The sequence below is a fragment of the Mus musculus genome, chromosome X (assembly GCF_000001635.26).
Source record: "Mus musculus strain C57BL/6J chromosome X, GRCm38.p6 C57BL/6J".
NCBI lineage: Eukaryota > Metazoa > Chordata > Mammalia > Rodentia > Muridae > Mus > Mus musculus.
The window spans coordinates 19,155,278-19,177,197 of record NC_000086.7 but is presented as its reverse complement, the minus strand read 5'-3'; the positions used below and the strand labels follow the sequence as shown (position 1 = coordinate 19,177,197).

The 21,920-nt window shown below is 37.3% G+C and overlaps 1 long non-coding RNA gene across 1 annotated transcript in view; it reads left to right on the top strand.

Moving 5' to 3' along the window:
- The window catches only part of Gm14636 (predicted gene 14636), an 81,380-nt gene extending 60,653 nt beyond the window's left edge, over positions 1-20,727 (top strand). Inside the window, exons 4-5 of the long non-coding RNA NR_168020.1 lie at positions 10,256-10,423; positions 18,269-20,727. This is a non-coding gene — a long non-coding RNA (predicted gene 14636). The remainder of the gene's footprint in view (positions 1-10,255; positions 10,424-18,268) is intronic.
- The last annotated feature ends 1,193 nt before the right edge of the window (positions 20,728-21,920 follow it).

Here is a 21,920-nt window from a genome sequence, read left to right as displayed (position 1 = left end):
GGATATTACCTACACCCAGCATAGTGCCTAGGAGCTAGGAAGAATTTTGTAAGATGTTGAATGACTTAGTGAGTGTACTGGGCAGTGAGGTCAGAAATAGATAAGAATGTAGATTCACTCAGTTTTAGAGGAAAACACAACATGTATATTTCACAGAGTCTAAGGGCATTTCTCTTGGACACTCCCAGAGATCTTACCATTTCTAAAATTGGGATGCATATGGCAGTTATTGGGACATCAGTTGTTACCTGCTCAGCACTGATACAGCCAGTGTTTACCCTGGTATCCACAAGTTGGCAGTAAGTGCTCACTTGACTGTATATGTTGTCTGTGTTCTTAGTTCTGTATAGATCGACTATGCCTACTATGAGATAGGCTCTCAATATAATTCTTTTGAAAAAATTTTGTTGACTTTGGAACAGTAGTACCCTTATATATTCAAAAAGGCATGATGGTGGCAGGGAGAGAATTCAATATTAGTGAGGTTGGGAAAATGACTGGGACTCTACCTTTCAGAGCAACACCTTGGACGGTAGAAGTAGTCAAAGCGGTTTTATGTCCCATTACCACATTACTTATAGACATGCTGTTCCATTACAAGTAGTGAAGTGAAGGAAGAAGATATTTCTTAATTCCTCAGAATGAAATAATGAAAAACAAGTTTGGCCATCACTCCTATCTGTCCTTAAGGAACCGTGTCATGGTTAAGAGGCAAAGTGGGTTCCTTTCCTAATGGTAATATGAAAGAATGGAGTTTAATTAAATTAGTAGTGTTTCAGCATAGATGAAATTGAATTGTAGAATTATAAAGTGAATTATGAATTTTAATTATTTCATTTTTTGGTTAGAAATTTTCATATTTCAGTTTCCATGAAAGAAACTGTTGCTGTTGCACTACTCTGAGAAAGATAAAGGCTAACTTATAAGGGTTTCTTGGTTTCCCCATTCGACATCTTTTTCTCTCATTATTGGGACCAGTTACCCATTGGCGAGATTCGACTTATTGTGATTGGTTTAAGGAAAACTCTTTTCAGACAGCTGCAAGCTTGCTTCTTTTGAAAAAGCTATAGTCTCCTAAGGTAAGAGGACATGGCAAAGAGTTCTGGAGTTTCCAGTATACAGTTTTTGACCTGTGGTGACATCTCTCACAACTGTTAGTTGCTGTGGCTAGATTATCTCATTCTTTCTAATGGCTTGCTAGGGTGCAATAGAGAAAAGGGTAGTTTGGTCATAGCCAGTAGCTACATTACATTAGAAAATTTCCTGATTTTGAGGTCAGACTAGAAGTAGACATTATTGTCACAACATGTCCCAGCTACTCAGGCTTAAATCAGAGAATTATTCCTAGAAGGAGAGATCCTGTCACAAATGAAGATTTGATTTTGGTGTACAGTGTCATTGTGTATGTTGCTGACACAGCAGGTGCTGAAGGCTGTTGTTCAAATTTTATCCAGAGGCAGGTACTCAGTTCACTTTTGCTTTTTTTTGTTGTTGTTGTTAAGATTAGAACTCCAGTTGATGTGGTGGCCCTTCCCTCTTCATTTGAACATTTCTGAAAACATCCTCAGAGCTGAGTCTCCTAGGTGCTGATTTCAAATTTAGTCAAGTTGTCAGTGAAGATTACCATTTCTATGACAATCAGGGACCTGGATTCCATACCTTGCCCTTCAAAACCAGGGTGGTGTGCCCCACCCCCTTCATGAAAGAGGCATGAACAAACATGGTGAACTGGACTATATGCTGGATAAGCGTGGATTAGGGTAAATTAGGAGGTGGGTAGAGAGTTACATTGTAAGAAAATTGAAAGTGGGGAATTAGTAGGTACAAGATTGGGAACTAAACTTTATTATTAAAATAGAACACTTCAAATAAGATAAAACCTCCCTGTTCATGTTTATCTTTTCCATTTTTAGTATATTTTTAATTGAAATAGAAACACATCCCTTTCCCCACTCCCTTTCCCCCAGCTACTCTCCCTTGCCCCTTCATTCTTAAGTTGATAGCCTTGTTTTCTTTTATTCTTGTTACATATATGTTTCTGTGTATGCACAACCATTTGTAAATAATATCTGCCAAGTCAGTTTTTGTTGATGGTGTGTATATGACTGCAAGTCTGACTACTCTGGATTGGAAAACCAATGAGGGGTCTCATCCCTGGGTGAGGCTGATTCTCCTCCCAGCTTTCATTAGTTACCTGTAGTTCCTTGTTTAGGAATGGAACATCCCATGCCCATTGATAATGACATTGTTCTGGCCATTTCTGGACAAGCTTCTCACAGCAAGTTTCCTGGTATTCTGGCTCTTAGAATCTTTTTATCTCCTAGTCCTCTATGTTCCCTGAGCTGTAGATGCAGAAGGTGCGATGTATTCATGTCCACTGGGTCTAAGCTCTCCATCGTCTGTTGATCTCTTATGGTGTCCAGTTGTGGTTTTCTGTGGTTTCCATTTTCTATAAAGAAAGGCTTCTTTGATGAGGAGTGGTAGCTAAACTTACTTGTGGGTGTAAAGATAAGATTTAGAATGTAGTAAGGAATCATACTGGAAGTGGCTTGACAGAAGGTCAAGATAAACTCAGTCAGTTTCCAGGGCTAGTACTGAAATTTCTAGTACAGGGAATAGTTTCACTCCTGTTGAGTGGGGTATAAGTCCAGTTAGACAACTATTGATTGCCATCCATTGAATATGTACCATGCATAGATGTCACTACTCAATAAGACCATTAATTGCTTTCATCCTTTGTCTAAGAAGCTCTCTCTTTTATTTTGATTCATCCCTTGCACTGTTTTATTTGTGTTTTCTCTACCTATCAAAGCCAGATTTCTAGAGTAGATGTGGTTTGTTTTGTGAGGGGTGTTGGTATGCTGACCTCCCCACTCACCACTTTTTGCTTTGTGCTTCTATTGACTCCTTTACTTTGTCAATTGCCAACAAAAATCACCACTCTATCACTGCACATCCACTGTCCTTGATCAGATTCATGCTCTCCAAGGCATCTCTTTATTACTACATTTTCATCTCTTATACTTAGTGATCAACTATAAACAGTCTGGAATTCACTTTGACTTAAAATCTATGGTGCCTCTGAAACCTGTGATTTTCAGCACTCAACAAATGCATGGTAGCTCCTATACCCATCCCAGCTTCCACTCTGAATGCTTAGTGTAGTAGAGAATAGAAAGTACCTAAGCAGACTGTTCAATGACTCTTTTGTTTAAGGTGCTTTTACTCTGAGGATTGATGAGATCTGTTTTGATTTTTCTTCTCACTGTTTTTCCTTTGAGTTAATATTTAGAAGATCGTATGTGTGTGTTTATGTGTGTGCACATGCATATGCATGTGTGGAAACCAAGGGTGGCCTTGTCCATTTTTTTTTTTTTGATAAAGGGCCTGTCACTAACCTGCAGCTCACTAAGTAGGCTACAGCAGGCTGGCCAGTTTACCCTAGGGAGCCAGTTGTTCTGGTTTACCCAGCACTGGAATTACAGATTTGTGTAACCTGTTTTACATTGACTCTAATGATTGACATTAGACCCTTGTGTTTGCAAATGAAGTACTTTCCAACTGATCCATTTCCCCAGGTATAGAAATTTCTTTTATCCATTTATAGCAGGATGTGGAAAAGTTGGGTTTGAGAGTATTGTTTCTGTTATGTAGGAAATTTGAGATTATGAGTTTTGGAGAATGCTGACTGAAAAATAAGTCATATAAGCTTGGCAGAGAACTTAAGGGCTGAGGGTGTAGCTAGCTACATCGCTGAGTCTGAGAACAGATGTGGTTCATTTTATATAAACCCAACAGTGATAGACAGTATATCTTGGCTAAGATTTGTTACAGTTATTCAGACAGATTTGCAGGTAGGTAAACTTGGGCATACAAATTGTCATCCACAAAGAACTCATTGTTACTTATTAAAATTTCTAAATCGAGGAAAACAAAGAACCCAAGAAACTTAAAAGCCTTGGCATATTCAAAGTTGTCTTGAAATAATTTATTAGAGACTCCATTAAGAGCACTAATACAAAACTACTATCCTATAAATAGAAATGAACTTTGGAACACCCACAATGTGATAAAAACACTGTCCTCTTTGATCTTTGTGGATCATTCTGTAAGGAACTGGATTTGTATAAAACACTGTCTTGTTAGCTCCATTGTTAAGCAGAACAGCAAGCATAGCTAAGTGGTAGAGCACTTGACTAGCATGCCTGAGTACCTGGGTTCCAGATTCAACACTGTCAAGGGGGGAAGGCCCCTTTAACTCCTTATTTATATTTGCCCAAGAGCAGAAGATATTAACTTGGTTGGTTAAAAGCTTTTCTTTCAAGCTAGCCACTTTTCACTTAACAAAGGGTCTCACATGGGCTGGCCTTGAACTCACCAATCCACCTGCCATTGTGTTCATGTACTGGAAGGTGTGGGACTGCAGAGGGATGATCCTCTTATACATAATACTCCTGTGTATATTTCTAATAGCTTAATTTGTATTTGATTTGGGTCTACCTTCTTCTAATTATTCCTAGTAAATACATGAGTCCATGAGTCCTGAGAACTCATGTGTTTGAGTCTAAGGTTCATGTGATAACTTTCTTCTTGCTACAAACTATTAGGACAGAGATACCCACTTTCTCCTGAGTGGTTGCCCTACTAATATAGTTATCATTTCCAGTGGGATGCTTTTGAGAGGTTAAAGTCATTTTCTGAGTAATAGATCTTACAATTCTGTATTTTGTTCTGATCTCTACCTAGTATTACTATTGTGTGCTTGTCACTAACCTTCAAAGGCCAAAGACTGTCTCACAGTGGGCTATGAAGTAAGTCTTGATTCTGAAATATATGCAAAAGGAATTTTATTCTTTTTAGAGAAGAGAATTATAATTGAGTTGAAACTTGAAGGATGCTTGTCAAGGATTATATTGATGAACAAATACTCTTGCATCTTTTGGACAGCTTGTGAGAAAGCAATGATTGTAGTTAATTATTATCGAGTGTCATGTAATTGATAATTGCTCTGATTCATGATATTATTATATTCTCTTTCCTTCACCCACAGCAAAACAAGCTTAATTTGATTTATAGCTTTAGGAAGAAGAAAAAATCCTAAGATTACTCACATGGCATGAGTCAGCTTTTGGCTCCTTTCTCTTTCCCTTCTCCTCCTCCTCCTCCTCTTTTCCTTCCTCTTCCTCCTCCTCTTCCTCTTTTTCTCCTACCCTGCCCACTCCTGTATTCACTTCCACCCACGATATTGTTGTCATCAAAGAACTGAGTCAGTTTGTTCTTTAAAATGGGTGGAGGCAAGAGACAAGTAATAAAAAATTTTCTGAGCAAAGTATTCCGCTTCTGTGTGAAATCACTGCAAGAAGACAGGCAGCTCCTTCTATGAGATGAAAAGCTTAGAGCACAGTCCAGTCCTCTTAAAGACATGTTCCCAGTGTCCTACATAAATCTGCGTGTAGTTTGTATGCATATTTGTCAAGGCATTCATGTAGCCTAGCCATGGAGGCATATTCCTAATTTTGATACTGGAAATTTTATGTAAACTATACATGAAGTTAATGTGCTCTGAAAGTATAGTATTTTGCTAAATAGGAAATTAATTTTTTGGTGTTTTGTAGCCATGATCTCACTCTGTGGCTCAGGGTGAACTTGTATTCCTCCTGCCTCTGCTTCCAAAGGCAAGATGGAAATTATAGACATGTATTGTCATATTTGACATTTTCTAGATTTTTGATTGTTACAAAATACAACTGATGAAGTCACTTTATTTGCTTGAATGAACAGTGTGAAATGGAAGCTTGAGGCTGTTCTTGCCTCCCTTAGAATGGAAGAGATCTATTGGGGGGTGGCTGCACAGCCTTGGTAATGTGGTAAGCGTCACTGAAGCAGAGTTTTTATTTCTTCCTTGTATTTTCTTGTTTATGTCTATTCTCCAGGTACTGATAAACAGAAAGGAAGTGACTCTCTCATTTCAGGGCCAGTATTGGATCTTGGGTTGTTTGTGTTTACCTTGACCTGTGGTTAGGGTTTCTAGAACTGAAAAAGTCAGATTGTTTTGTATTTTGGTTTCTGGCAGAGCTAGAACTCTGTACTGTTTCGCTAAAACAACCTTTTAGTTCAGAGTTGAACCAGATCTCTACCTCTGACTCAAGCTCCCACTGAAAGGGGTGAGTCCTGGAGCCTTCCACATCATCATCTCTCCATTTTGCTATCTTACCTCCATTATGTTAAAGACAGGTTAGATCACTTGCTTACCCTTTGCTCGTCAGCAGAGCACAGTATTTGAGGATCTGCATATTTATAAAGTGTACTTATACCTCAGAGATGTTTGCCTGCTATCTTTTTTTTTTTTTAATCATCCATCAACTATGTCACATGTTGACTGGAAACAACTGGCTTTTGTTACCAGAGGGCTTGTAGGATGGTTGAACTGTTTCATATAGCTTTCAGATGGAACCAGAGCTTCATGTATTCAGAGGAAGTAAAATTTCTTAATGAGAGATAATCTAACAGAGAACATACTGGTTCTTCAATTAACTTATAGGTTAGTTGAGGTTCTTTACCCAACTGCCTCAGCTTCCCTTAGGGTAAAAGTCATAGGATTTTATATGGTGGCCTTATGGAGGAAAACAAAACAAAACAAAACAAAACAAAACAAAACAAAACAAAACAAAACAAAACAAAACAAAACAGTAGATCATGGGTCTACTCTGTGTCTGTACTCTTTATCCCTTTTGTTAGGAGCTGTTTGGAAGTGTTCTGCACTATGCCCAGAACAGTGCTCTACCCTGAACAGGGCTATAATGTTCCTCCACTTTTTTCACTCATTTATCTTTTTCTGGCTACAGACATTTCTAATGTCTTGACCTATCTGGGCCAACTAGAATGAGAGTTCTGTTTTGTTGTTGTTGTTGTTGTTTTACTTCTTTTGTTTGTTTGTTTGTTTGTTTTGTTTTAATTTTGAGGCAAGGTTTCACCTAGTCTGGCCTTGAACTAACTCCTTATCATCTTGCTACAACCCTACACAACCTTACATGTTCCTGTGTGTTCGGGAAGACAGGCTTTTTGTCAGAATGCTTGGACTGCTATGGGACTTTCTGAATATCTTTTCTGACCGGTTCCATCTGGTCATAACTCTCTTCTGTACTGACCTTAAGAATACTCCAGAAAATGTGATGGGAAAAGCTCAAACAGATTCTGAAATGCTCTATAGAAATGATGGCTTGGTCAGGTGTTTGCCATCACTAATAAAGTAGTTTTAAATGTTATTTTAAGTGATAGAATAACTGCTGTGTGTGACTCACTGTGTCAACCCTTTTCAGTTCAGGTGCAAAGCTAGGAATGGAGGAACCAGGATTGAAACACCAATCATTCTCCAGACTTTTAAGAGACGTTATATGTTTCTTCAGATGCCAGAGTTTTGGTTCTTTGATTTTTATTAAAGTCTGCTTTCATACTCTGTGTTAGTTTCCATCAAAAGCTAAGTAATTATAGACTTGATATTCTCTGTGTACCATGGGAAGGTAACTATCTTTAAGCTAATAAAGCTCTACTTGGAAAATGTCATCGGCTAGATTAATATATCCCTGTTGAAATATGAACAGGTTTTAATAACTAGTTGAGAAATATGTGCATGAACTTAAAATAGAAAAACTTAAAGTATAATTTGGAAATGCACTTTCAAGTAGTTTTTAAATTTAATTTCTGAAAACTAATTCTCTATGAAAATTTAGAGTAGTATTTATTCTAGTAAAAAACTTACAGGGGATTTTTAAATATATATTTATAAAGTGAATGATCAAATTCTAAATTAGCTTTTAAAATAATATTTCCATGTGTGAATCTTTTCTGTGTCTTCATCTGTGAGGTGAAGAATTAGCTATTTGCTTTGTGTCATAAAAATAGAAGGTATATCCTACATTGTAACATAGCTAGTTATCTATCAAGGTTTAATTAACACTAAAATCCCTCGTCAAAGCAGTTGCTGACTTTGCTCAAGGTTAAAGGAAGTATGCCGAAAGAGATAACTGTAGTATGACTGATTGTCTGAGCCATTCAGATTGTTTGTTTGTGTGTGTGTGTGTGTGTGTGTGTGTTGAGGGGGATTGCACTTATTATTCCATTTTTTCCTATATCTAAAATACCTGAGAATAATTGATTCCATGCATGTAATGCCACTCTCATCATGGTAGTTAAACATCATACTGAATAGGGGACTTGTAAGCAGTTTATTTGACTGCGATTTCCCCAGAGACTATTTGGTGATTTTTTTTTTTAAGGCTTTTGTCTTCAGCTATTAAACCATTGACATCAAAAGACTATGCAGATGTTGGGTTGTGGTGAGGCCATTGTTGAATTCGTGATTCTATGTGAGTGAGTCAGGTTAGAGTGCAAATTGCAGTACACGCAAAAGTGAAAGCCTGTTACACGGCTCTGCTTTCAGGTCCCTGACCACTTCCTGAAGAACCTGCCATACGGGCCCCAACAAGAGATTTAAAACTGGATTCCTCCCATAGTAAAGACATGAGGCAGACCTGCATGTAGATAACCTTTTCGCCACTGTTGTGTGAACTTGATTGTTCAGTGGCCTTAATTGTAAATTTTACAGCATATGGTTCTGAAACACTACTGAGGCTTAAAATATAATCTTGGAGCTTTCTTGTTTACCTGACTGAATGCTTTGAAACCTATTAGAACATGCATTCTGATCCTTAAATGCATGAGCTAGAAAAGAAACAAAAAAAAAAAAAAGGAGCTTGTCAAATCAACTACAACCACCAGTCTAATAAAACTGAGTCACATCCAAATGGGCTGTACTTACACTACCCTCCCATTCTGGGGAAAATTTGGCCAGGGGAGGTAGTGTGAGTCATCACCTGGTTTGTTTGACATATGCTTCCTTCCATAAATTGGGAATGGCAAGAAGCACAGTGCTCTGGGCTTGCCTTGGAGAAAGAGTTATCACAGCTTTGCCTGAGAAAAATTGGGTGTCTGGTTTGGAAAGAAGAGATTGAGCCTGTGTTTTGACTTTAGATGTCGGTAAAGGGGGAGAATAAATAGATCCAAACAAGGAACATTTGTAAGTACCATTTTCAGAGAATTAAGAAATGATAAGGGTGTTTGTGTGTGTGTGTGTGTGTGTGTGTGTGTGTGTGTGTGTGTGTGTGTGTGTGTTTTCTGAGGCATAAGTGTTATTTAAGAAAAATTGAGGGCTGGAGAGATGGCTCAGCCATTAAGACTAGGCTTACAACCAAAAAAAGAAAAATTGGGGGTGTTAAAATAAATTGGCAGCTACTTCATGAAGTGGGCTTGTTTACGTAGCAAAAGTGTTCTTTATATGAACAAATGAAAATAGATGGGGACATGATTTGTAGTTAGCATAAAGATTTGTCCCAAGGATGGTTAAATTTGCTTAATTTGTATAGTTGTCTTTAAAAGAAATGTGTTTGACTTAGGAATTGTCTCTTGGGGCCCTTTGCTGGGAGGGAAGAGAAGCTTATACACCTCTCCCATCGGCAAGCCTCTGTGGAGCTGTACAGAACGGAGCTTAGGATGGGCAATTGCCGGGGAGACCGTCAGAAGCGGGATGAGCAGTTCATTTATAGTTGAACTGAGTTTCTAAACTCAGCCTCTGCTTTGGCATTATTTTTTAATACATGCCAGACATTCTTCTGATTCCCATCTTGGCTGGGTTTCAGCTCCTTCTTTGTCTGGGTGAGGCTAGGGTGTTACTTGTTTTAAAGCTTGAGTTGTCGCAGCCGGGGTATTTTCTGTTTCGGCTTATGACCACCACCCCCCTTTTCCTGAATGAGTGTCCTTTGTATAACCCCAGTAATTCAGAAATTCTACAGGCATAGGGACTGCCCTGTCATGTGACTTAGGTACTAGGTGTTGGTTGTGATTGGTCAGCAGCTAATTGTCAGTTCCCTATAAAAAAAAGTCCCGTGTTAGGCGACTGTCCACTCTCCACTCTCCCGCTGGCTACTGCTCATCAGGAGCAAGATGGGGGTGGGGACTGTCCAATGATTCCTCTGTGTGATAGATGACCAAGTGGCTGCAGTCGTGGGGGTCTACACAGCAGTGCAAGATTGTTTGTAGCTGATTTGATCAAACTCTGGCTTCCTGAACTGGTAACTGTTACTTTAATGCAGCTTACTGATTAAACTGAGAAAAATGTAGCTGAAAATGTGTGCCAAGAACTTGTGTGGACTTATTCCCTGTCCCCTTTTTCCCTTTTGTCTGATTCATTTTGTCACAGGAATGAAATGCAGATAACTCGTTAGCAAACTTTTGTGGGAAAAAAGTGCCTTGTGCGATCAGAACAAAGCCGTTTTATAATCAGATTTACCAAGCTGAGAAGAGGGAGTTTCAGCAAATGGAAGCTTCAGCTTTCTGTCACCAGGAAACACTGCGTTATCCAGAATCGGTAAGTGAAAAGTGGCATTGTCCCTAATAGATATCATATGGTGTGTGGGAGAATTGCAAAATATATATATATATATAGGATTTTAAAAGCAGGCAGCCCCACCATATAACATAAAAGCTGAGACGTTACCAGGTAATTAACAAAATGAGATGTGAGTTACTAGTTTAGCCAAACATATGTAATAGAACTAGATCTTACTTTTTGAACATGGTTTCCTTTTCAGTGGGGCAAAGCATGAAATCCAAATGGGCTGTTTGCTTGAGTTGCTACACTAACTTTCCATGGATAGAGATTTGCATTCAGTCTGAGTAGCGAGTCGAAATGTGAAGAAATACTTTCAGAATTAGTCGGTTCCTTTGCTTCCCCATTGTGTCAGATTTTATCTAGATCTTTACAAAATGAAAGTAGAAGCAGTGTACCAAAAAAATCTGATTGTGAATGGCAGATTATGGTGGTCATAGAATTTGTTTTGTATTCATGTCATGATTTTAAGATTGTTCTGTTTGATTACAGTTCTGTTCTTGTTTTGATAAAGCAAAAGGGTGCTGATTTCCATACAGTTCATAACTTTTTTAAGATGGTAATGAGCAACTAACTCTTAATGGTGTGCTACCCGTGTGTCTGCCTGTCTTTCTTTCTCTGAAACCTGAAATTCAGTTTTCTTGTTTTGAATCTGAGCTGCTCCTATTCCAGAAAAAGACAGTAAAGCTGTGACTATCTGTGTTCCAAAAGACACCGAGATAGCAGTTTTATATTAGTGTGAATGTTTGACTTCTCTGAAATATGATTGCATAAAGGTTGTGCCCAGCAAGCATATTAGGATAGTAGGTGGCTGCTTGATTTTTGTCTGTTTCTTTTTGGTCAGTAGAACTAATCATGTGATATATACTTACAAAGAGTTAGATGGAAATATTTTAAGTGTCAGTAATTATATAGGTATTCTGGGCAATCTCCATTTATGAGTATAAACATGCAATTATGACATGAACAGAATTAGGCTTTGAGTTATAAAGGATGTAATATTATTTATTTTGCTTTAAGTAGCCCCAACTAAATTAAAAGTTAAATGTACATTCTTGACTTCTGGCTCCCACTCTGTTCCTTTTGGAATCATAAAATTTCCAGCTTAAAAAAGGAACACCATAGCAGGATAACAAAGCTGCAGGTTTCTGTTAGTTGAGTGGGCTGCAGATGGGAAGAGAAAGATGAGTATGTTGGAATCTGTAAATTGTGCCCCCTTAACGCACACGCTTTAAGGGTTTGAAGATCATTTTTCTTAGGCTAATAGCTCCCAAGACTTCAGTTTCAATGAAAAGACAAGCATGGCTGTGACATGCAGATCTAGCTGCAAATTTGGGCGAATGTCACATGTCATTTGGCTTAATTAAGGTGTGCCCTCCTGACACACATAAATTTATAGGTTTGAGAAGGAGACAGAAAAATTTTGAGAAAGCATGATAGTAATTTTAGCTGATTTTTATCCTGCTGTTAGTGTATCTTCAGTAACTAATAATTATTTTCACCTCTGTATTTCATCTAAATGCTTGGATAAAAAACACGGTAATTTAATATTGAGCTAAATACATGCAGGATAGGAAAAAGACTATATAAAAATTTCAGATGTTCTTCAACATTTAGAAGCCACTGCCTTGAGTGATTAAAAATAGGATATAATATAAATTGAAATAGTAAATGCTAAAAAGTGAGTCCCAGAAAAACTTCATCTTTAAAATTTAGTTTGTCATTCTTTGTTCTGAGTTTCTTATTTTTAAATGTACATCTAAAAGCATTGCTATGAATTATCTCCCAGAGTTACTAAAGGCATTGCTATTTTGGCATGTTTGGTCTTTGTGGATTTTCAAAACAACAAAGTGAAAGGAAGCCATTTGAGAGACATATCTCAATCATTTCTACCCAGTATTTGATAAGTGTACTGTACACCTTCAAAATTTGATGTGTGTGTGTGTGTGTGTGTGTGTGTGTGTGTGTGTGTGTGTGTAGGTGTGTGTCTAAGCTTACTTTGAAGGTGGGTCTTAAATCAACAACAGCTATTTGTTAGAACCCAGATAAGACTTGGAATGTAGTTCTCTGGCAACCGAGTAGTTAGGCATTGAAATGTAGCTTTAAGGATTCAGTTCATAAATGGCATTCAGATCTCCTGCTACAGTGTCATTGAGTAGAAGGATAACAAGAATGGGTAAACCATGAAGAATTATAATGATCTCCATTTTTCAGGTCTTCTTGACTTGCTTTTGTATACAGGATCACCATGGAAGTGGGAAGCATAGGCCTTGAAGGAAGCCATACTTTAGTACAAAATTAGTATGTGAAAAATTGGGAGAGATAAGTACCAACATATGGAGTAATGAGTAAACGTCAGCTCAGCTTCCACAAGGCTCTGCACACCGTTTATCCGGGGCTGACCAGCCATGAGAAGAACATCTTGAACCAATTATTGTAGGCTCTTGAAGAGCTGCAAATATTTCCTTCAAATGCAATGTGGAGAGAATTCCTTTGGTAGTAGCAGAATGGCTTACCAGTTTGCTATAGCATTTATTTCTATCCCCGCTCCCCCTAAGAACAACTACAGAGGCTTCGGTGTTCTTATGAGACACATGCTTTCCAAACAACTGTTCATTTGCCATTTCCTAGTTTTGTCTTCTTTTTCCTATGGAATAAATAGGAGTGTATTAAGCAGTCATAAGCCCTAAGCATTTTATCTTACATTCAAAAATTACTTTTAACATTCTTTAAAAAGAGACTAAGAGGTGTTTATGGAATGAATTGGCAGGCTGATAACCTAGGAAACACCGTATCAGAGCAAGAAAATGTTTAGACTAATATGTACCATAGATTAAGTATGCACGCTTGCATTTTCCATGCCTGAAGGTATTTTCTATTTCACAATGGTTTTAGCAATTTATTTTGTCACTTGTACCTTGAGAATTAGTGAAAAAAAGATTTCAGTTGAAGTTATTCCTTACTTCATAAGTAGAAACCTGGCAATTCTTCTAAAGTCCAAATGATTCTGAAAAGTTAGAAAAATGTTCATGTCACAAAATGATGGAAAGTTCTGACCTGAGCTTAAATGAGTCCACTTGCAGTCTTTATTTAGCTCACTAAGCCTATACATTTTATCAGAGAAATATTCATGTACTTGATTCTGGAATACAGCACCAACTCTCCCTAGAGTTATGTATGTATGTATGTATGTATGTATGTATGTATGTATATATGTATGTATGTATATTAAATAATCACCCTCCTTATAAACATTTATAATAGCATGAGTGTTGGAGTGCCAGATAAGGCTTTTTGACTCTTGAATTAACATTCATTGAACTCATGATATGTGTTAGATATTTTTCTAAATATATCCCTGACATCTATTTCAGTGCCAACCAATTCCTGATAGTTACCCAGGACATAGGTCTTAATATATAATGCTTTACATGTACTAACTGTAAACCCAGTATGATTGTTACTTCTTTTTACTGTAGAGAAAGCAGTACACAGAGAAGTGAAACTAATTGCCCAAAATGACATAGGAAGGAAATAATGGAGCCAGGATTTGCAAGCACTGAAACTAGGCTGAGTCAAAGGGGTGTGTCAACTGCTTTCTGCATTCCTGCTTACCCTATGCCTAGTGTCATGCGAAGGTGATAGTGATATCACCACTCTGGTCATTAACAGGGTCCATTCCTCCTCTGTGTGAAATGTTTGTTCACAGGTTTGTGGTGGAATGGACTATGGGAGTTTCAGGGATCCAAGCTCCTTCTTGATGAGTCAACCTGGCTTTATTAATTGAGAAAAATTAAGACAAAAGAAATAACATTTTGTTTTCAACTCCAAAGTAATTTTTGTATACAATTACAAAAAGTCCTTTCATATTTATTTTCTGGAACTTTATACCCAGACAGGTCTATGCTGTTAAGGGAGAAAGGGACACCTTAGAGGGAGTGACACTTTGACACAGGAGTCATGCTGGGCACAGTAAGTGCCTTTGGGAAACCAGGCAGCCCAGGAAATTGAACTGCATTATTGAATCTAGAAAAGGAGACTTCTAACCATGCTTCTCAAAAAAAGAAAAGAAAAGATGTATAAGATGGCTCTCTTGTCCCTATGTTTCTAATCATTAAAAATAAGTTCTTTCTAAACTTCCCAGTTTATGTCCCTGATCCTCCTTCCCTGCTTAGTGATTCAGCAGTTACTTCCTGTTGGCATGTTGTGCAGTTTATGTCCTTGCTTGCCATTTTAGTCAACCACTTCTGTTATTGTTGGCCTTGAACACACTTAAAGATTTCTGGATCTATATTTTGATCTCTGTCTTCAACTTAATTTCCTTATGTTCATTTCAAAATGCTATTGACAAGAAAAAATGTTGGTGACTATTTTTTTTTTTACTGTTACATACTTTTTTTTTTTGTAGTAATAGTTTTGAAAACTTATTTCTCCTAAACAAACTGTTTAGGTTACATGGTCGAAATTTGGAGGATAGGTGTTTTTATTCAGATGAAAAGACCTAACCAGTTTTGAATGTAGTTACTGTATATATCATTTATTCCATTTATTTTCTTGATATCAGGAAGAATAAGAGTTAAAGAGGGTATGCAAAGTAATTCCATTTTGTTAACTACTTTCAAAGATGAGTAGCTGAATTAGAACATATATTTCATCTAAAATGTCTTATACTTATCTAGTAAACTACCCTGATTTTTTTGAAAAAAAAAAAAGATCAATATAAAACAATTGCTATACAGACTATATATTTAAAATGTCAGTAATTTAATCTTAGCATCTGCTAGCTCAGCTTCTTAGGGTTCTAAGCTGTAACTTCTTCTCTTACTTACTCCCCATTTACTATACATTTATTATACACTCTAAAGTATTTAGGCAAATTTAAGATATAAAGCATAGTACACGTGCTGTTAACTGTAAACTATGTTATGTAAATACACTCCTACTGCTCATTTCCTTTAGTTTTTCTGAAGGAACACATTTGATGCATACAAAAGTTGAATTTGATAGCTTTGTAAGTCAGCATAAGAGTCAAAACATTTGCTTTTCTTGGCTATTGTAAATAGCTATTCTAAGTAGCACCTATTTTGTTTAAAATCACTTTAAAATATTAATCTAAATATAGTGATAACTCTATATGTAAAATGTAGCTCTTCTGAGGTACAGGGTGGAAATGTCTCTAATGAAGGCCAGGCTAAGGTTTCATTTTAAAGCATATCCCCTTATTTCCATGAAAAAAAAAATTGATTTCCTGAAGTAACTATGTGTTCTTCTCGAGACTTTGACCTTGCTTTTAATGTTATTGAGATTTTTCTGCTTTCAACATTTTTAAAAATGGATAAAATATTTTTTTAAAAAAGATAATCCATTGGTACCCCCCACAACACACACACACACAAAACACTAGAGTTCTTAACTAAGAAAATGGGTAGCCATGCTTTGCTGCTTGCATTCATAGTTCTGAATACCTGCATACAAAATCATCTCCAAATCTGAACTATTTATTTTGTAAGAGGCCCAGGCTTGTGGAACAAGTGTGCTTGTGTTTTCAGTTTACTTTGCCCCTTGGTAGTCGAATGAGTCTGTTAGTTTCTCTAAATCACAGAGCCTGGATAGTGAGTTATGTCACCTTATACTTGGACCTGCATAAAAAGTACATTAGGGAACCTGGAGTAATGGTTCTCTAGTCACTTGTATTCTGCAAACACTTTCAGCTTAGTTCCAGGTCTATGTGTTTGTGGTAAAATGTATATGACTGTTGGCATAGCAGATTAACTAAAATAACAAAAAAGAAAAAAGAAAAAAATTGACTACCATTCATTGTACATTTAGTGTGTTTTGGGTAGCTGCTATTGTAGGTAGTCAAATGACATTGATCTGTGGGATCCTCATATCAAGCTGTTGGTACTATTGTTTTGTGTCTATTTCATAGATAAGAGTCCTAAAGCACAGAGAAACAGAGGGACTTACTTTGGGCCACTTGTCTGTTGTAGAAACAAAATCTGAATCCAAATAGGCTGTTGGCAGAACAGATGGGAGTAATTTGGGTCCAAAGGCAGAGTAAAAGTTGGCTGAAGCCAAAAGTTTCAGTAGTGATCATCTCAATTCTGTTGTAGAAAGTGTAACATCTTACAGACCCGGGCATGTCAATACTTAAATACACATTTGACTTTTTCTGCTTCTTATTTCACAAATCAGTGGGAACCGTCTTAGTCACTGGTATTTTATGAGTTTGAATTAGGCCACTGAAATCCAGGAGGGGGAATTCCTTGTTTTCAGTTGATCTAAAGCACTAATGAATTTACTCATCTAACTTCCCCTATTTTTTCCTCTCAAGTTTTCACTTGAAGGTGGGGGTGGAGGGAAGAAGTATATGAGCACTTCAATCGTTGGGTGAACTTTTGGCAGAAAGGTACAGGGAGTAGGGGATCTGTATTTATGAATATATGTTTATGAATATATGTTTCCTTTGCCTCCATCTAGTTCTGAAGGCTTTCTATAGGAACAGCTTAGAAGCAACCACCAGTGCCCATGAAAAAACAAAACTTTCTGTTTGTTCCAGGAGTTTAGTTTCATATTATGGAAATGCAGCTGGAAGGTTGATAACTTCCTCTCTCTGTAAATGCTAAGAATTCAGTGTAGAAGGCAGGTGAAGGCAGCCCACCCAAGGCCATGGATTTAAAGGACTTGGAAATCTCTAAAATGTTTCATTGTTCTTGAACTGATCCTACCTCTAAGAGGACATGCTAATAAGGCTTCCCTTCATTCCATCATTTTTTCTGTTCATTCATTCATCCTTATTTTCTCTTATTCAAGCTCTTCCTGGAGACAGAAGAAAGACAGAAAGAAAGGGATCGACTAATAGTCTATAAAATGGGGTTGGAGAGAGGAGTAGCTGTAAGCTATAAACTTACTTTGTCCCTTTTCCCTCAGTAAAGGTTTTTTGTTTGATACTTGTCATTCGGGAGCCACTATACCTCTCACAGACAGACACACAATATTTAAACATTTTCTGTCAATCAGATTCCTTGCTTAAATGGAGAAAAAAAGACTTGTGAGGGAAATCTATGCAGCAAAAATGGCTGGATGGATACACTGACTTCCTTCTTTTATGGCTAAATTATAAATATGATTTCATACCACTTAAACTTTCAAATCATTTCTATACAGAAAAGTAAATGTTAACAGAAGCCTCCCTAAAGATATCTTTAGAAAATAGTTTAAATAAAAAGAATTCTCAGAAGAAAGAGAACTGCAATGGACACATGAAGATGGATTATTTAGGAATCTGCTTTCCATAGTAAAATGCTTCTAGAAGGTAGGCGGTAGTTACTAACTAGAAGAAGAGGGATATTTCCAAGGATATGTGTGATAGGTAATCTAAAGAGGCAAACCCCCATTACACTGTATAAACCCAGGGTGGGTACAAATTGTAGGAGGCTTTCCTTTGGTAAAGTGATGGTTTCATGATTCTAGTTATGATGATTATTATGAAGCTTCTAGTAAACAAAGACAAAGGAGCTCAATGTAGGTAGTTCTTCCTCTCCTGTGTATTCAGAGAGGTGAAGAGCTTGACTATTTAATGGTGCCATGTTTTTAGTTATGTTTACCTGTAATTCTCTTCTCATGCAGCATGTCTTTGAGCATTTTGTTTATAACTTGAATCAGCTTAGGTTTTTCATTATGTTCTATATTCAGTTCTCTCTAATATATATATATATATATATATATATATATGTGTGTGTGTGTGTGTGTGTGTGTGTGTGTGTGTGTGTGTGTGTATTTAAACATATGTATTTAAACATAATTATGTTTCTCACAATTTAGGAATTGTTAAAGCATACTGACTACAACTGGAGACAAAAATGGAACCTAAGAAAATAAAATCACTTGGGAAGGATGTGAATTCATATATCTTTTCTCTTAAAGTTGTTTTGAAAAGTAAGTACTTGCCATTCCTAATTGTTTTTGTTTTGCTTTTTTTTTTTGTAATCTGATACTGAAAGCGTTGATTTGTGCATAAAGTATATATAGTTACTGCCATCTGGGAGTTTGCATTTTAAGTGACATGGCATGGGTAAGAACAGACATAAAACATATACACACCATTATATAGACAACTAGACTAGATCTAGCCTGACAACAAATGGAGCTTGATATTCATAGATCTTACCTGAGTGGATGTTATTTCATGATATCTGAACCCTTGTCCAAACTCTATATCATCTGGCCTGACTAGCTAGTGATGTATTCCTGTTAACCTTTATATTCTTGTTTAGCAAGAGTCCCATCTGCATAAAAGAGTTACTTCTTTTGTCATTTTGGTTTGGTTCAGCTGGGAGGGATAGCATCATTGCTTCAGGCTGAAATGGACTAATCTGTTTCACTTGTGGGTAAGGAGAAACGAATACTTTGAGAACAGTGTGGCGTGGGGGAGAAAGGACACAATTGCTGCCTTTCATCCTTCCCTGCCCTGGCTCAGGATCCCAGTGTGGAAATGGGGATGCTTAGGACTTAATGAGCACATTTATTTCCTTGGATGAGTTGCATAGGGAACCAAAAGGAAGATGAAGAAATGGACATGTAGGAAGTAGGGAAGTCCTAGGGGAGTGAAGAACCCGTTGCTTTCAAGCCCAGGTGTCAGCCCTTTATTCTCCCTGGTGGCTGGGACATGCTGCCCCACCCCTGCTTCCATCCTATGAATCAAGTGACTGCTTAGAACTGAGCACCACTTTGCTGAGTAACTGAGGAGAGTGAGGAATTCAAGAATGGCCTTTTAAGGCACCATTTTGTATGAATCATCCTGCGTACATCTCTCTACTGAATCTACTTCTAGAAATAGAGAGCTACCTTCTTGTCTTGAAGACAACAGCACACATTGTCTGTAAGCATTGTGTTGTGCTCACTCCTTCCTCCGAGGCCTAATCTCCTGTCCTTGGTCCTTCTTGTATGTTCCCTGAAATTTCCCTCTCCTGCCATGTAAATCCAGACAACTTTCTGCCTGCATTCTATTTCTGCCTTTGAATTGAGTCTCTTCGAAACAATTGTGTGGTGGCTGGGCACTGCAAAATGAGTCAGTTCCTACAGTTTGGTTACAAGTTCTCAAAAAGTATTTCAGAATGTGGATGTGGTCAGCAGAGTCATTTTCCAGGCATCTAAAAGGAAACCCACATCAACTGTAACAATTGAGCTCTGACCGGATGGTGCCATACAACAGAACCAAGGCCTATTTTCTCTTAGAGCAATGCCTAGAGCCATACACGAATTTATCTGCTCCTAGCACATCTTCAATGGAAAGTCTTGTTCTTGTTTGCAGGTCACATTTTATTTGCCACCATTTGAAAAACAATGTGACACAGGTTTTAACCTTATTTACTTTTGGATGTTGGTCTGAATTTGAAAAATTATTAATTATTTTTATAAACTAGAATCAGTGAGACTAGAGTATGATTAGTAGATGACTTGAAGTATGACTTATGGATGAAAAGTGGGTAATTTTTCTGAGGAATAACCAAGGGGCACTTTTAGATATCATGTAGTACATAGGATTACCTCATTTCCTAATTATGTTCTGGATCTTTCAGCGTTGGTCATATAAATAATTAAATTCTTTTCAAGCTTTGAAGATGTTTCAAGCTCATCAACAACAGAATATTTTAGCTTAGCATGGGCTTTAGAAAAATCTTTTGTGGCTATTTACTTACTTGTGTACCATAAGTTCTGTAAAATCTGATTGAGCTGGTCTTCAACCATTCATGAAAGCTGATGACATTTTCAATAATAAAAAAAAAAGCAAGATTAAAACATGAGCAAAGGGTCTCCACAGATCCTTCACAGAAGAAGATACCCATATTGGAGATAAGTGCATGAAGGTGTTCTACATCATTATTCATTGGGGAAATATAAGTAATAACTACATACTGTTTGAATGGCTGAAATGTAAAAAGACTGACCAGCAAGTAGAAGTTGAAGATGCAGAGATTTGGGGCTCTCGGTGACATTTAGGAAGAAATGTGAAATGGTAGAAACAATTTAGAAGACAATTTAGCAATTTCATAAAATGTCAGACACATACTTACCATGTGACCCAGATGTCCTATTTAGAGAGACAAGAAAGCAATGTTGTATGTGAATGCCCATAGCAATTTTATTAGTTATAGTCAAAAACTAGAAAAGCACAAATGTCCAACTGCAAGTTAATGGGTGAACAAATCAACAGTGTACCTCAATGGATACTGCTCAGTAATGTAATATGTTACTACTTTAAATAAAAGGAAGAGCCCTTACTTATGAGAAGATACTCTATGTAATTCTGCTTACATCAATTTCTAGAAACGCTTTGTGGAAATTGCAGGAGTGATTGTATGAAGTGGCAAACAGAGGGGTGGGTAGCAAGAGGTCAGGGTTGCAAAAGGGCAAAAGGAAAGCATATCTAGTCAATAATTTCACTTTATTATTTATGTCGATGTTTCATGGGTGATTCTGTTTTGCAAACTTCCCAATCATCTAATTTAATTATGTGTGGTTTATTGTGAGTTGGTTATTTCTCAGTTTTAGAAAAATCGGAAGAAAACAAGATATCATTGTTACAGTAGATAGAGGGTTTGAAAATGTCCCTATTTGGCAAAATCAAGATTATCCTGTCTTTGGAAAGTAAAACTTGTTAGAGTTTTAATGGTTTGAGTATTGAAATACCGAACTTCTAGTGTAGAAGACCAACCAAAGTTGAACAGTGAATATAATCTGTAACTGTCCTATCTCTCACTACTCCTTGTCATTTAAATTCATTTTCAGGAAGTGTTTCTTTCCCCCAACACTGGTGGGACAGCCATCTGCTGGCTTTATAAACATGAACTTAGCCACCACTGTAGGGCTTGCATGCAGCAAGGCTGCAGCTTCTGAAGCTAGCCTGAGGTTATATGGTACCTATCTCATTGTGTACAAGCCTTTCCTTGCTCACATGGATCAGAATTGTTTCCTTTTGTTTGAAGAGTAAAGGGGCTCAGAAAGGCCAAGCTGTTTCCTGAATCACAGGAACCCTTGTGTTTCTTTCTCTGGTCAGAATTGTCTCCATTCTCTCTAGCTACTTGCTACATACACCTTGCTACTTTCCCAAACTTGTATCAGTGACTATTTGACCAAGACTCTTAGCTCACTGATCTTTAAGAGTTCTTTTTATATATGTAAAACCCTAAAAAAAGACCCCCATGTAAGCCTCAGTTTCCCCATCTATAAACAGATAATACCACAAGTGCTTAGTTTTCAAAGGTTCTTATAAGATTCAGAGACTCAGAGAAAGCCCAGCTCTATGTACATCAGCATTGCCTGTGTAATTATCCACATCAGTCTGTATTACTGGAACAGTACTGAGTAGAGACTAGAGTGGACCCTCTGGGACATTGAAAGTGAGGGACATTGAAATGGTAGTCTAATTCCATGTGGTACCCTATGGCTTTATTCAAAACTGGAATATAACACA